Source organism: Mesoplodon densirostris, chromosome 14 (assembly GCF_025265405.1).
Source record: "Mesoplodon densirostris isolate mMesDen1 chromosome 14, mMesDen1 primary haplotype, whole genome shotgun sequence".
In the NCBI taxonomy this organism is placed as follows: Eukaryota; Metazoa; Chordata; class Mammalia; order Artiodactyla; family Ziphiidae; genus Mesoplodon; species Mesoplodon densirostris.
In genome coordinates, this window is record NC_082674.1 from 62764350 (window position 1) to 62781118 (window position 16769).

Below are 16769 nucleotides of genomic sequence, written 5' to 3' on the forward strand. Positions count from 1 at the left end.
CGGGGCAGGACTCACTGGACCCTGCCAGCTACTTGGAGCAGCAGGCCTTCTCCCAGAAGTATGCCAGGCTGAGATGGCAATGGCAAAGCCACACAACCAACAGCTCGTGGACAAAGGCCTGTCACTCCCATCCGTGGCTGAGACCTGGCCAAAACCAATTAGGATCTGACCACGGCCCCAGCACATATCTAGATGGTGGCTCACGAGACAGACTCATCTTCAGAGCTCTATAGCTGCGACACCCGAACCTGCATGCATCAGTGCGGGATTTCTTTTTTATCTATTCATACTAAGATACAACCTAACACCTACTGAATTAGAAGGGCCAGGCCTAGAAATCTACATTTCAAGGTGGAAGGGAGTACCTCCTCAGGTGACTGAATTCACCAGACCCAGTGTGAGAACCACAGTAGGACGGTCCCCTGCCTGCTCTACATCACTTCATGGATCAGAGGCCAACTTTCCCCCACCTGGGTGCATCATCAAGGACACTCAATTGTTACACAGAAGAAACCTGCGTCTCTCCCCTGCCCAGCCAAGGCTTGCCTTCCAAAGTCCACTGAACCCACTTCTTCTGAGAGGACTGACCCTAGAAACGCTCATCCCTCCCCCCTCCCCCCTCCCCCCAACCCGGGACAAATTATCAAAGGAACACATACGTGGGGGAGGATCAGGCATCAATAAGTACTTTCTATGAATAAAGAGTGCTAAAATGAACAAGGCCTCTGTTCCACAAAGCTGCTTCTGAGACGGCGCTCACCAGGACAGGAAGAAGGACAGTGATTCTGCCTCAGTGCAATTTCCCAGACACCCACTCAGCTCTCAAAGCCTAGATTCTTCGGCCCCTACAGCATGTAAAACAACAACCTGCACATCCTTCACTGCAGGTACTGAACTGTTCCACCTACATGGCACCCACCTCAACCCTTGCACTGTCTGAGCACCTGAACTCTCCAAAGCCCAGGAAGCGTGTGCTCAGGAAACAGGTTTTGACAAAGATGATCATTATCTGGGACTTGTCCCAGGTATGACTGCAGCCAAGACATGCTCCATCAGGAAAGCAGCAGTAAGGGAAAATTCCTTGCATGTAAGAGGTATGTGCCGCTACAGACGCTGCTCTTCAGGAGTGACATACAACCGCGCTTCTCACACTGCAAAGTACAAAAGGATCGCTGAGTCTGGTAAAAATGCAGATTCTGATGCAATGGGTGCAGATGGGCCTGAGAGGCTCCATTTCTACCTAGCTTCCAGGGGATGCCAGGGCTGCTGGCCTGTGGACCACACCTGAGAGGCGGGACAAATGACTGGTGCTAGAGAATCAGCAGAGCTAGACTTACTGCATGCTCACTGTGTGCCAAACTCTGTACCTCTTTTACTATCCACACAGTCCAGGAGACGAGATCCATTATCCCCACTATGTGGATGAGGAAACTAAGTTACAGAGAAGGTTTGTGACTTGCTCAAGGTCAAACAGCTAGTAAGTGATACAGTCGGAACTAGAACATGAAGATGCCTGACTCCCAGCCCACGTTCTTAACCTTCGAGGCACAGCATTTGTCATCAAGCTGAATGCAAACGTTGGGCCTCCGGACACCCTGAGAGGACAGAGGCTGGAAAAGGTACACCACAGAGGCCCGAAGAGGCAAGGAGGTGGCGTATGAAGGCCAGAACCTCCTTCAAAGGGCTGGCACGATCCCAGGAGGATGGAGCCCTGAAAGGTCACTAAGAGAACCTCGGGGTTTTGTCCTGTCCCCAGGCCATTAAAACCATGTCTGAGAGCAGTCAAGCCTCCCCCAGCTGATGCAGAACCACAGAAAAGCTCTAAAAGGGCCCTTGCTCAGCCGCCGGACCTCCCCCAGGCTCCCTCTGCCTGACAAAGTTCAGCAGGCCCAGTGTGGACTTAGGAGCCCTCAGCCTCCTACCCTGTGGGACCAGCCCCACCCCCACCCTCTGCGGGGGCAGAGGACAAAGTGGGGATAAAGGGAGGAGGTAGTTGCCTCACCTGTTAACCAAGATTATGGCCCTAGTTATTCCTGCTAGTGGGGCTCCCAGGCCCACCATACCCAGCACTCCACCCATTGCTCAGTCAACAGAGCTGGGCTAGCTAACAGCTGCCACATAGTATAACTGAAAAAGCTCAACACTCTGAGAAGCAGACCTAGAGCAGATGTCAAACACACACATGTAAGTGCCAGGGTGGCTCCTGTCACTCTGGGGGTGCTGGGTCCTTGAGAGCCACAGGCCCAGGCACACACCTGACTTGTCTCCCGTTCTTATTGAAATTGGTCCCCTTAAAACTGAGTTAACCTGCTGAGTTTATGATTAATCTCTCTATCCAAAACTTTATTCCCTTCCTTGTCCTGCCCCTGTTCCCCTCAGGATTGAGGAGAATCAAAGAAAAAGAGAAGCTGAAACCAAGCAGGACTCTGCAGGGCCTTCTGGGACACAAAAGCCCCTCTGTGTCCCCTGTTTCTTGTTTGTAGCAGAAAAAAAGGCTTTAGTCTCCTAGGCCTTCCCTGAGTTCCAAAGAGCAGACTCAAGTAGTTAATGATTAGAACAACAGAGCTGCAAGACTTCAGGAGTTCCTCCAGAAGGGATGTAGATAACAATCTGATGCCTATCTTTGAGATGTTCTGCAGAAACTAAGACCCCTCCCCAACCTGGTAGAGGATGGTGACGACTTGCTGACCACAAGCATGTAGACCCCAGACTGGTTGGAACCAGAAGGTTGATGACTGATATTCCCAAAACATCATCCTGTTACCTCACCGCCAACTAACAAGAAGAAGGTCCATGATCTAATCAGGCATCCTACGACCCTCTCCCCTAGCACAGTCTTTAAAAATCCTTGCCTGAAAGCCGTCAGGGAGTTCAGGTCTTTTGCGCATGAGCTGGCTATTCCCCTTGCTTGGTGCCTGCAAATCAACTCTGTACTTTCCTTCACCACAATGCAGTGTCAGTAGATTGGCTTTGCTACGCATCAGGCAAGCAGACCTGAGTTCGGTTCGGTAACATTATCAGTGCAAAGTTCGGCTTAAGACCCAGATAATGGTGCCCCTTCCTAAGCCTCCACACATCATTTATTTCACACCCCTAACCCAGGAACCATCCTTGTCTCTTTTTCCCCCTCACACCCCACATCTAAACTTAGCTCTACCAACCAATTATACCCGGAATTCAACCCCTCTCACCACTGTCACCCTACAGTACCGTCCACCAACATCTCCCTGCTGAACATTACAGTTCCCTGCTCACCTGCCTCCCTGCCATCCATGCTTCACCCAGCAGGTAGGTGAAACTGGAGCACATCACACCCCACTCCTCAGCATGGCGGAAAGGGCTCATCCTTTGGGTGCCGGCTCTTCTGATTCTCTGCATTTCTCATCCCACACTGGCCTTCAGTGTCCCCATCTCCAGGCCACTGCTCTTGCTTTTCCCTCTACCTGAGACACAGGCCCAGATCTTCAGGCCACAGTTCACTCACTTACTCACTCACATCAGGTCTCAGTTCATCTGAATCTCCTTAGTCTTCCCTGAGTACCCCAACTACAGCTGTCCCTTACCCAGTTTATTTCTTTACCATAATTAATACTACCTGACACACGGGTGTGTGTGTGTGTGTGTGTGTGTGTGTGTGTGTGTGTGTGTGTGTGTGTGTCCCACACAGTAAAATGATGTATGTATACACGGCGGTTTAATGTCTGTCTTCCCCTGCTCTACAGGCAGGAAATTTATTCTGCTCATCTGTGTGTCACCAGACTTAAAAGAGTGGACACTCAAATATATTTTCAATGAACTAACAAATTAATCTATGAATTAACTTAGGAACTTGTTTGTCCCTGTTCACAACTGAACAACTGTGTAATGTTTCTATCATCACAAACCCACAGGTCTTAACCGTGAGACCAGAAGCTCCCAGAGCAAAGAGGGTGCCCCCTGTCCCCAAAAAGAGCCTCCTGAGGAAGGAGCCACGTGCCAGGCTTCATGGGGACAGACAGTTCCAAAAGGGCACCTTCTTTAACACTGAAGCCCTCATCTCCCATTCCTGAGCAAAGAATCTCAGTAACTTCCCTGATAGAATACACCAACCAGATCTGGGAAGTGCCCACTTCCTGAATGGAGGTCGGGTGTTGACCCCACTCTAGCCCATCACTAGGGCCCTAATCTTATCACCATTAACAACCATACCTCTCTTTTAGCACCTACTGTGTGCAGGTGCTATACTAAGCACTCAACACACCAAATCAGATTCCAGTCATCCTCTTAACAGCCCCAGGAGGCAGGTGTGGGAAGCAGACCTCGAGAGTGGCTCCAGCATGGACTCTGGAGCCAGGCTGCCTGGCGTAAGCCCCAGCCCATCACACGCCAGCTGTGCGACCTGGAGTGGGTCACCCAGTCTCTCTCTCTCTCTATGCATTTCCACACCTGCCTATAAAATGGGGGTAATGGATGTCCAATCCCCTCACAAGACCACTCTGACAATTGCATAGATTACAGGTGAAGCACTCAGAACAGGGCCTGGCACACAGAAAGTGCCACACAAGTGTTAGTTCTTATATATTTTTGCAGATGCAAACACTAGGGCAGAGAGAAGTCCATAGGGTTAAGTCAGATGCTTCTTTTTAGTACACAGGGAACCAGGATTTGAACCCAGGCTCCCTGTCTCCAGGGCCTCCGGCCTTGGTCACTGCACTAGAATGCCTCCCTCTGCAAGTGCAACACACCACACACCTGGGCCCAGAAACCCCACGTCCCTGCCCAACCAAAGGATTTCTCTAAAACAGGGGGCCTGTGTTAGACGGGAGAAAAATTACATCTTTATTTCCCCTAATCTCTAACTGAAATTTAGTATTTCCTTCAATTATGAATTTTTGCAACAGTAGTGGTTTAGCAGCAGTACCTATGAATATGTCACCAAGAGAAACCGATATTTTCATACCACATTACAGTTGCTGCAGATGTCGCAAAATATTGTTTATACTCATCACTACTTTGAACTTTAAAGTTACAGGTTTCCCCTGCTATCCAAAAGTGGAGTATTCTTATGAAACCTTTCGTAAGCTGAAACGGCATAAAGTGAAGAAGCAGTTACCTTAGGACACATCTTGCTAACGGATGCACAAAATAAATAAAGATAAAGCACAGACGCTTACAGATACAGTTCAAAGCTAAGGCGAGGGCTTGATGTGAGGTGCTGAATGTAGTTCCCAGAGAAGGAGGTGGGCGGTGCCGCTCTCACTGCTTCGGATGCGCTGCCTCTGTAAGACTTGCTGCAAAACACACACTTGAGTGCATGTCTTCCCCTTCCTGCCCCAATGCATGGCTCCCAGGCTGAGATCTCAAATCAGATGACAGATACTGCACCTCATGTCCCGCTGGGTATGAGAGGGCCTTGCAGGGGCCTGGTAAGGGGCGAGGAACTGGCCAAAGGCCCTGCGGCGCCCGAGCGTCACGCCACAGTGCTCAGTCTGACCCTCAAACACCCTGCATGCCAATGAAGGTGACTCCGGAGAAACAAAAACAGCTGGGTGCACCTGCTAGTCAGGGAGCAGGCTGCTCCTGTAGCTTGTTTTCCTCATGTCCCCAATACCACAATCTCTAATGTAACTGGGCTGGTGCTCACCTAAGCCTTACCTGCTATGGCTACAGCCCACCAGGTCTGCAGCTTCTCTCTTCTGGCCGTGGCTGCCCTGGCCTCTTCAGAGACAGGTCTTACCTCAGGCTAGGGAACAGCTCCCACCATGCTGGGGATGAGGGGCTTGCAAATCTGACAGTTGTAGGAATTGAACCCCACCCCAAGACAAAGGAAGCCAAGAGGCCCTGAGAAGACAGTTGTGCTGCCCAGTGTACTGGCTGGAGAATCTTCTAGAATGAAAAGTGAAGAACCAACGTGAAGGAAAGACATACTGATCCATTTCTCCTTTCCTGGCCTAACCCTCTCCCATCCAGCTTCTCTAGGGAATCAGTACAAATAGGGGCTGCAGGGTTCCAGAGAGGAAGAGACTGCAACTCAAAAAGTAGATGCTGGGGAAAACTCTAGGAGAAGACACCAAGATATCTGTCCATAACATTCTGATGGACATAACAATCTAACCCAAATTCCTAATCCAGGCCGGCCAGCCATCAGCCACTTCAAGCAACACTGTATTGATGAAATCATTTGCTCTCAAAAGGCCTGAAGCCTTCAGAGACTGTTCATCCTGTCCCCGTTTCCCCAGGCTCCCAAGGCCCCGCAATTTCTGCTTTGGCAGAAACCCATCAGCTGCAATGTGGGATGTTCTCAAGGACAAGTGATTCAGCTCCTCTATCAGGTAAGGGTATGAAGCAAGAGGGAACTGTTACCCTGGGAGACTTAACAACCAGGCACAGTATGGGAGGGAGCCCTGTTTGGATCCTGATTCAACAAACCATCTATGAAGAGATAGTTCTGATATTAAGGGAATTTAAATGTGGACTGGATATTGACTGGATGGTTATTAAGGAACTGTTGATTTTGTGTGTGTGATACAAGCATCATGATTATGTTTTTTAAAAAGCACCCGTGGGGCTTCCCTGGTGGCACAGTGGTCAAGAATCCACCTGCCAATGCAGGGGACATGGGTTCGAGCCCTGGTCCAGGAAGATCCCACATGCCACGGAGCAACTAAGCCCGTGCTCCACAACTACTGAGCCTGTGCTCTAGAGCCCACGAGCCACAACTACTGAGCCCACAAGCCACAACTACGGAAGCCTGAGTGCCTAGAGCCGGTGCTCCGCAACAAGAGAAGCCACTGCGATGAGAAGTCCATGCACCGCAACGAAGAGTAGCCCCCACTCACTGCAACTAGAGAAAGCCCGCGCACAGCAACGAAGACCCAATGCAGCCAAAAATAAAATAAATAAATTTATTTAAAAAAATAATAATAAGCACCCGCATCTGTTGGAAATGGTTGGAAACACCTATTGACTCATCTATACTCCCCTTCTGGTCCCACTTGAGACTAACAGGGTCTTTCTATTCGATCCCTGTGGAGGTCAGCAGGTAGCCTTTGGCCAGGACACAGGCTTTTTTCTCCCTGTCCTATGACTGAGCCCTGCTCCTGGTTGAATCCCTGAGCCTTGTGCTAACTATCTACTCATCTCAGTAGCCTCAGCACAGGGCGTGGCGTGTGAGATCCTGACAGCCCATCCCAACACTCACAAAGTCTCAGAGGCACAGGGAACTCGCCAGTGAAATCCCATCCAACCAGAGGAGGCCTCAGCCAGGCTCAAAACGTTTCCCAAGTATTTGCCAGAATAAGAAAGGGAGTGTCCTCCAGAAGCTTACATCTTGGTGGGGAAGTAAGATAGCTACATAAATAAAGGAAGAAGGTAATTAACACCACAAAAATGCACAAATAAAATGCACAGGAAGGTTAAAGGGAAGACAATTTGGGGAGGAGTAGTGAAGGACATGACAAAAGAAATTTTCACATATTGAGATATAGGGAGGTCATTCTGGCTTATCTATGAGCTAACTTGAATCTTATGCTAACTAAAATAGCCTGTTTGTGGCCTATCAAACATACATTGTACATCTGCTTTAATTATTAGAGAAAAGGACACACTGACCAAAAGTAAAGAATGTCCATTCTTTAAAAATAAAGATTAAATGCTTATCTTCCTGGGACACCAATGCTGGTACTCCTTTGATAAGACTCCTTTCCCAGGTGCAAGGTCATGCTGACTTGCTGTGTACATGATGCTGATCTGTGTGTGTGTGTGTGTGTGTGTGTGTGTGTGTGTTTTCTTGAAATGTACAGTATCCCTGACTTATTTAATGTTCTTTGTTCTGACAAGATATAAAACTGTGCTGGAAACCATGCTTCTCCAGAGCAGTTTCTCAGAGTAATCTGGGAAGTGGGCATCGAGGCTAGTCCTCAGTTTGGCTGAAAGAAAACTCTTTTCTATTCTTATTATAGGTTGCTTATTGATGATTTTCATTGACAGATGTAACATTCATACTGGGCCTTGAACAATGGGTCAGGAGGCAAGGAGGCAGGAGAAGAGACATTCCAGGTGGGAGGAACAGAATACACAGATGCCCAGGGCTGGAGAGGTGAAGATGGGCGGAAAGGTGCTTTGGAGCAGAGGAGACTGCCCCAAACACCATGCTAAAGAGCTGTGGCCTTATGCTGGGCCTGGAAGAGCACTGCAGGGTAGGAAACAAGGATAAGACCTATGGCTGCTGTGCTGTAGGAAGAGCAAAGGACAGCAGGGCAAGAGGCAGCAGAAACCAGCACAGAGCCGGCCAAACCGGGACAGGTCCCCCGGCCAGGCTGACCCAGGCAACTCCTTGTGCCTCAGCAGTTATTTCTCATCCTAAATTAATAAATTGGCATTCTGGCTTACAAAAATGCTGTAGCAGCTATGCTAACAGTCTAGAGGAGATGTTAAAAAAAAAAAAAACCTGCCTAAACTAGGACAGGAGCAATGGGGAAGGTAGGAGGGGCCGGAGTGCCCTTCTGCAAGTGCCCCTCTTCGTCCCCTGCAGTGGCCGCTCCACCTGTGCTCTCACTGCTTACCGACGGCACAAAATGTGACTCACCTTTTATGCCCCCCAACCCAGGGAAAGGGCCTGATACGTGGAATACCTTCTAACACCTGCTGGATAAATGAGATGGCATTGGCAGGGCTTAGCTTCAGTACCAAAAATAAGTGGAAAAGAAAAATTTATTTTAAAGGAATAGTGGAAAAACGCAAGGGTTGGAAGACAGGAGACCCAGGTTCTAGTCCTGGATCTGACTTACAAAGTGGCTTTCAACCACCCACTTCACCTCTGTAAAAGAAGGGTGATAAAATAAGCCAGTTAGGGACAGGGATAAATGTCAGCTAAAACTGTATTACATTATGGAGTTTGAAGAGACAGCTGGAAAAGCCTTTTCCCCAGAGGCTCCTCCATCTAGATGCCTGCCCTCCTCTCCAAATCCCCCACTCAGGCAGTCCTCCTCACACACGATCAGATAGGAGACGCGTGGGCCGCAGGCCAATCCTTTATGGCTCCCAACACCCACAAGCTCATCCTGCCTTTGATTTGGTATCCACAGTAAAACTGCAAGCCAGGGCCTCCCTGGTGGCGCAGTGGTTGAGAGTCCGCCTGCCGATGCAGGGGATACGAGTTCGTGCCCCGGTCTGGGAGGATCCCATATGCCGCGGAACGGCTGGGCCCGTGAGCCATGGCCGCTGAGCCTGCGCATCCGGAGCCTGTGCTCCGCAACGGGAGAGGCCACAACAGTGAGAGGCCACAACAGTGAGAGGCCCGCATACCGCAAAAAGAAAAAAACAAACAAACAAAAAAAAAAAACTGCAAGCCAGACACAACTGCAGGAGAGGACAGTGCCTCTTATCAGGCCTCTTATCACCTACTCTGGCTCTGTGCCGGCACCAACAGTCCTTGGAGCCCAGAACCATCATTTCATTAGTTACCCCTGGCTCCATGGGCACGGCTTGCTCAGCTCACCTCAGACCCCAGCCAGGACCAGCCTCCCTCCCTCCTGGGCACAAACATCTCAGCCAGTCCTCATCCCTCCTGCTGCTGTAGGCTCCAAAGTTTTGTCTCTTTGTCAGCTTGCCTCGGGCAGAGGCCAGGGAGCCACGCCTGCTTGGAGACAAGTCTAACCACACAGCAATAGAAGTATGTATAGTTGAAAGCATGATGTAGGGAAAAAGCATTGGGCTCGGGAGGTTAGAAATCTGGCTGCCACTAATGAATCATGTGACCTTGGATCGGTCATTCCACTCCTGAGACCCCAGTCTTGACATCAGTAAAAATGGGGGTCACCCTCCCTGCCCTCAGGGAAGAAGGAAGTGAGGTGATGCTGGGAAAGCACTCTGAAAAGTAGGCCAACCCACACGTAAAGATTTGGGTTTATTGTCTGTCAGGGCCTTTTATAGGCTGTCATCAACCCCCTGGGAGCGAGGTGGCCCAGGACCAAAGAGTGATGACCCCGCCCAAGAGAAAGGAGAAAACCAGCAGGATGACCTCTTCCAGGGGAGACAAGGGAATAAGGAAGAAATTCTACTTAACCAAACTCCCCTCCCCAGTTTGCTCCTAACCCCATATTCACCCCAAACAGGGTCTTGAGTCACAGAGGACAAAACTAAGTAGTGGCTGTCTTCCTGCCAGGGTCTCAGTTCAGACTTGAAACAGGTGGAGACAAGCAATAATAGCCCTGTGTGGGGAAGCCAGACTTATCATAGGTACAGACCTGTGTGTGTGTGAAGAAGGCTGCACTTGTGCAAACACAATGGGAGAGGGAGAAGAAATCTATAACGCGTTGGCTTTTAAAAGCATATAAGAACTGGTAATGTTGACTGCTTCTGAAGAGAGGAGCTGGGTGACTCAAGGTCGGGACAAGGGAGATTTTTCACTGTGTACCCTATGTATCTTTAGAATTTTGAACCAGGTAAACTACTCAAAAAGAAATAAGAAGTAAAGAAAGCCAGGTTGTTTTGCTGAGAGAGGCACATAGGAAACTAAGCTTGGCTCCCCTCCACTCCCTCTCTTGGCTCAGCCCCACCACACTCACCTTCCCTTCCTTCCCTCCCTTCTGGGTCTCCCTCCCAGAAACTCACCCAGCCCCCACCACGCCCCACCTGTCATTCAAGGTCCAGCCTCCTACAGGCAGCCCACCCTGATCACTCCAACCCTGGTGAGTTGGTCCTTCCTCTGACCCTTTCCTTCTCTCATATTTTGTATATGCTGCTTTGTTGGTTAATTATCCTTCCTGTGTTAAGTCTTGCCTCCAACATATTTTTGCCCTTCTACGGAAAGGGCTATATATCTTCTTTCTCATGTTTCCTCCAAAGCCCTGACCTAGGCACAGTGGTTGCCCAGTAATTGCTTCCTAGATGTTGAACAAAAGAAAGGGGGGAAAAAAAAAAGCAAACCACTGCATGACTGTAGGAGGAGGAATGGATGGCTCAGAGTGTTCTGTCACAGTAAAACAAGCATGTGATTTCTTGGGAAAGGTCAGGAAGTCTTATATCTGTTGATGATCCCAAGCCCAGCTCTACTGCACAAGTCAATGGGAGCAAACCTCCCTGGGGTGGGGGTGGGGGGGCGGTGCCTGGGGCCAAGGCAGAGCTTTCCAGGCCTCCCCCGGCTCCTGTGAGACAGTCTAGTGGCAGTGATACCCTCTTTCCCAATGTACCAGGCAACACCCCCATCCCCTGAGAAAGATATGACCAGACACGGAGCTGCAAACTAAATGCACTTACCCCTACCAGCCAAGGCCTCACACAGGAGAAGCAGGTCATGCTTCCAGAGCCCCCAGGCCTCACCAAAGAGATAGGCTTTGGGGAGAAGAGAGGAACCCTAAGGAGGGTAGCTGCTGAGCACCAACTTCCATGCAAAGCTGAATCCTGGGAAACATGGGAGAAGACTCAGATGGGTGTTACAGCACGGTGGCAAAGAGCACAGAATCAGGAGCCAGGCTGTCTCAGTACAAATGCTGACTGCCATGTACTGTGTGCCTTTAGAAAAGCCACTTTAGGGCTTCTCTGGTGGTCCAGTGGATAGGACTTTGCCTTCCAACAAAGGGGGTGCGGGTTCAATCCCTGGTCAGGGAGCTAAGATCCCACATGCCCTGCGGCCAAGAAACCAAAACATAACACAGAAGCAATACTGTAACAAATTCAATAAAGATTTTAAAAACGGTCCACATCAAAAGAAAAAATCTTTAAAAAAAAAGTCACTTCACCTCTATGTGCTTCAGTTTCTTCACTCGTTAAACACAGTAACAGTACCTACACCTCAAGGGGTTGCTATAAGCTGATGTAAGTCAAATCCTTAGGACAGTGCCAGCACCTAAAAAGAGCTTAATAAATGATATGCTAGACAAACAAAGCAATGACAATCCTCCAAAAAGGAGTGCTACACGCTGTCCATATGGGAACTCAGAGAAGGTGGGGTGGCAGACCGGGATCTCTGATGGCCAGCCTGACAGGTCCGGTGTACATCTCCTCCTCAGGGAGGCCTTCCCTGACCAGAGCTGAGCGCAGGGCTTCCGTCTGCTCTGAACATCTCCAGTGCTCCCTGGCTAGGCCCCAAAATACGGCAGCTGGCTATGGCCCTTCCTCCAAACGTGGGGGTCCGTCCTCCTAATAAGACTGCACCCTCTGGGCATGCGGGCTGCTGTGTCCGTGTCCTCCCCTCCTTTGAACTTCCCACCCAACCAGTGGCCTCCCTCAGCCTCTGCCCAGGCAGAAAGGCCTGTGGATTAGACGTCCCTCCAGGTCTCAGAGAAGCCCCAAGGCTCCCTCTCCCTCCCAGCTGAAATGTCCCTCTCTCCCTAAAACCTCTCAGGCACTTTCACAGAAACCTTGGGATGCACTCGGGTTCCCAAATGCCATCTCTTCCTTATCCCAAATCTGACAGCTCTTCAGGCTATCAGAGCCTAAGAGAAACCACACAGAGCCCCACCCTCCCTAACTGCTGAGTAGCTGAGAGCCTGTCACTCTCCCTCCGCAGCCTCAGTTTCCACACTTCTAAGCACTCTTCCAGTTCTGACAAGAATTCCATGATTAAGGGCTGTGCTTCCCCTCACCACACCCAGGGTCAGCTGAAGGTCAAGGTGGCCCCGTGACAAAGCCCCTCCCTGTAGCGCTGCTTCCTGGGAGCTGAACTTGCTTATTCTGCTCACTGCAGAGAGACCGGGGCCCAGGGCCACCCCCACAGGCCAACTCAGTAAGGGCAAAGCCATCAGACTCTTCCTTAACAGGACTGCCAGGTGCATAAAGGACCCACATCGCGGACTTATTTTTATTACTTGGCTGTGGGGAAGGGCAAAGCTTCTTCACGACCACACTATTTTGCAGAGGTCGGCCCCGCACAGGAAAAAATAGGGTACTGATTCCCAGAGAGCACACAGAGCTCCTGTCATTGTGTTAATTATCTGTCCCAGCACAGGGTGGGAAGGGCAGGGGAAACATCTGGACGAGGCCAGACCAGCCGTTTCGCATCGCTGGAGAGCGCGTCACAGCACCAGGGTGGCAGCAATAAAAAGAGGGTAGACAGCCCCCATCAGAAGAAAGGGACAGCCCTCAAGGTCGCTAGGATGGAGCTCTGCTGAGCTGCGCCTGTCCCTGGCTGCCTGCAGGGAGGGGAGAACGGGGCCAGATGCAGAGGGAAGGGGAAGCCGCTCAGTCTGACGGGAGAGTCAATCCCCACTCCCCAGACGCTGCTGCTCAAGCAACCCCAGATAAAAACTGCCCCATAACTCAGGGAGTTGCAGCCTCCGTCCTAACTACTGCTTTTAAGTACAGCCACACCCTTCCCGGCGGCCAAAGCAGACTTGCCCAGCAACCAGGTCGGGGGTTGGAGCAGAAGCCAAAGCCAAGGACCCTCGCGGCCTCAGCTGCTTCCTGGGGAGCAGTCACATCCGGAAACATGATAAGTTTGTGGGTCATGCACCATCTACCTACAACAGTAATGCACAGGCCATCTGGAGGCTAAGGGACAGATGGAAGCCCTCAAAGACCATGCCCACCTTAGGTCTACCTTAGGCCAGCAGGCTGCATTTGCCTCAGCTGCCTCTCCCATTGCCCCCAAGCCCACCCTCCTCGAGGTCTCAGGCCACCATCACCAACCAGGCAGAAAGCTCTGGTCTCCAACCTAAGTCCTCCTCAGCCACAGGCCTCCCATAGGCCCTCATAAAATCAATGAGACAGTTCAGACCAGGGCTGACAGAGCCTCTTAGGGGGCCACACTTGCAGCCTGCCCATGGTCACATTTTAACCCAAATTGAGCCCACAGACTTGGCCTTCCCAAGGGGCCAGACTCTAACCATCCATCCAACAGGCCCAGGAAGGGGGCTATTTACAGAAGGGATCATTTTACTCCACACGAGCACGCACTGGGGAGTACTATTGATGGTGCTGAAGTAAAAACCAGAAAGGACGCATCTAAAGAAGCTAAAGAGGGAATTCCCAGGCGGTCCAGTGGTTAGGACTCGGCGCTTTCACTGCAGGGGCCCGGGTTTGATCCCTGGTTGGGGAATTAAGATCCTGCAAGCAGCACAGCATGGCCAAATAGATAAAGAAAGAAGCAGCTATTGGGATTTTAAGACCCATGGTGATCCATGTATGGCTTTACTGAGGGGAGACGGTTATAATTAGTTTCCTTGTGTATTACATTACATGTTGTTTTGACAATTTTCTCTTCAATCAGTTGGAAGCCTCCAGTGAAATCCCTCACCTCAAAGAGCACCCCACTAACAAAGGAGCTTTGGGGGCTGAGGCACCTAGAACCCCAGCCCCCATCATCACCACCCTCACATAAGGAGGGCCCTGAGAGTAACCCACACTAATATCTTGAAAGCTTGTTATGTGTCTAAAATGATACTAAGGCTTTTAGAGATGCTGTCTTATTTAATTTGTACAACTCTATGATTGTTATCATGTGTTACCTTTTCAGAAATGAGGAAGCAGGTTAAGTAACTTGCCTGCTAATAAGTGATAGAACTGGGAGTGAAACCTCAGTCTCCACATTCTTAAACACTATGCTGCCCTGCCACGGAGGACAGCTGCAGAGCTGCAAGATGACCCGAGCGTGGCTTCAGAACTGCAGAGGTCTCACAAGACTAGCCCCAATTCTCAAGCCTCTGGCAGCAAAGAGAGTAGTGGAGGGCTGTGAAGGGCCAGCTCATTTCATGAAGAGCTCTCATACTTCTGTGAGTACCCTGCCACCATAGTCCTGGGGCTTTCCAGGACTATGCTAAGTTCTGTATTACCTCCTCCTATCACATGAGAGGCTCCTCTGAGACAGGGGACATCTCCCAGGTCACAGCTACCAGGCTACTAAAACCTCCCTCCACCATCACTGCTGTTCACTGACCACAAGCCATATCCAGGAACTGCACGAGATGCTCTAATTGCATACTCATTTCATCCATTACATCAATCCTCTCAAGGTATAAATTAGCCCCATTTTACAGATGAGAAAACTGAGGCACAAAGAGTTTACTTGACTGGCCACAAGGTGGCAGGTTTGGAAGGGAATCTGCAACTCTGCAGGCCCCTCCTCTTAACCGTGAGACTGCCTTTCCCCAATGGAGTTCTGTCTGGGCAACACAGGGCTATCATGTGCTCTCCTGGAGTTCTCTGCCATCATTATCCAAAGCTGAGGAGGGCACACCCGAGTCCTCTCCCCACTGGAAAATGTGCAGACTCACTATCTTAGCAGCTCACGCCAAGGTGCTCCAGGAAAGGCCACCAAGGGTGGGCATGAGAGCCAGAGGTGGAAGGTGCAAACCGGAGTGGGGGCAGTAGCCCTCACCCTCTGTCAGTGGGCATGCTGTTTGGTCCAGTAAACTACAAGATCAGGCTGATTTCACAGACTTTTCTGCTGCCCACTACAAGTCCCCCTCCTCCTGCCCCCTCCAGGTTCTATAAATAACCCAGGTCAATGCATCAGAGGAAAGGCAGCCAGGTGGGTGTGGAAAGATCCTGGTGGAAAAGATGACTTCTATAAAGAAAATTAAGGCTCCCATTCAGATCAAGGGGACTGTCCTTGGCTGCAAACAGGCGCACATGGGCCGACAGACATAGACAGCTCAGTTAAGGAAGATCCAGAGGCCAAGAAGAAAGCAAGAGCAGGAACTGAAAAAAAATCAAAGCCCCTCCCCCACCCCGCGCAAGTCACTGACCTCACAGAAGCCACTCCCCACAAGCTGAGACTTTTTCTGTCTGCCCCTTAGTCTCCCCTCTAGTGCCCCCCACCCCAGCCCGAGATGTATTATCTACCAGTCGGGTCAGATTAGCGGAGAGGTGGAGACTGAAGGACTGAGAAAGAAAGGGGTGGAATGAATTTGGGGACAGGAGCCTCTTCAGAAGAAGAAAGGACTACGAGAGCCAGAGAAGAGCTTTCTGCCTCACCCCCACCCCCTTGGGCTCCCTGAGCCAGGCAAGAGGGAAAGGACGGAAAAGGGGAGGAAAAAAACAAAACAAGGGCCAAACTATACCCCATGGTCCACACCCAGCAACCAAACAGCAAGTCATGAGGGAAGGAGAGAAGGCCAGGGGAGGGGGAGATGGAGCTAAGTCACAGCCCTGCCCAAACCTGCCCTGTGCTAACCCGTTTCCCACCCCAGGCTGCAAAGAGCCATGAAGGCCTTCTCTACCCACATTTTTGAAATGTTCAAGGTCAGATCCTTTTCTATCCAAATCCTGCTTTCATCTGGGTCTGTACCAGGCTCATCCTTCTCCAGCAAGCCTTCCTAGATTTACTCAGTTGGATGCCATTCCACTTGGGTAAACCTTTCCAGCAACTGTCCCCAACCCCTTACCCTCCCCATCCAGGGCCCATGGGCCTAGGGGTGGCGTCACCCCAGTTAACCACTTGAGTGACCCACGGCAGGTTGTCAGCCCTGCGGACAGGCTTCCGGATCCTGCCCAAGCCCAAAACAGGAAATGAGGCTCCAAGCCTGAAGCCTTGATCTTAACACAGGGAAACTTAAACGCTGCCAAAATAAATGATTTTTAAAAACCCACTGGTAAACCCTCTGGCCTTTCTAGGTTTAAGTGACTGAGAGTTTGTCTCCTGCTGTCCATTAAGCACGTGCTGCCTCCACCTCAGGCAAGATGCTTGAAGCCTGATTAAAGCGTTTCCTTCCTTTACTGAGAGGGTCTCCTGTTCTCAAACCAGAGACACAGAAGGGAAGAATAGGGGGCGTCTCTAATCAACAGAGGCCATCCGAGTACCAGGCAAGAAGCAGATGCCCTCTGCAGTCTCTAGATTTGGTGGGGCGCCT

General features: G+C 50.6%; 1 protein-coding gene across 2 annotated transcripts in view; it reads right to left on the minus strand.

The window, feature by feature from the left end:
- The window catches only part of RAB11FIP5 (RAB11 family interacting protein 5), a 36603-nt gene that overhangs the window by 18746 nt on the left and 1088 nt on the right, over positions 1–16769 (minus strand). The window lies entirely within an intron of this gene.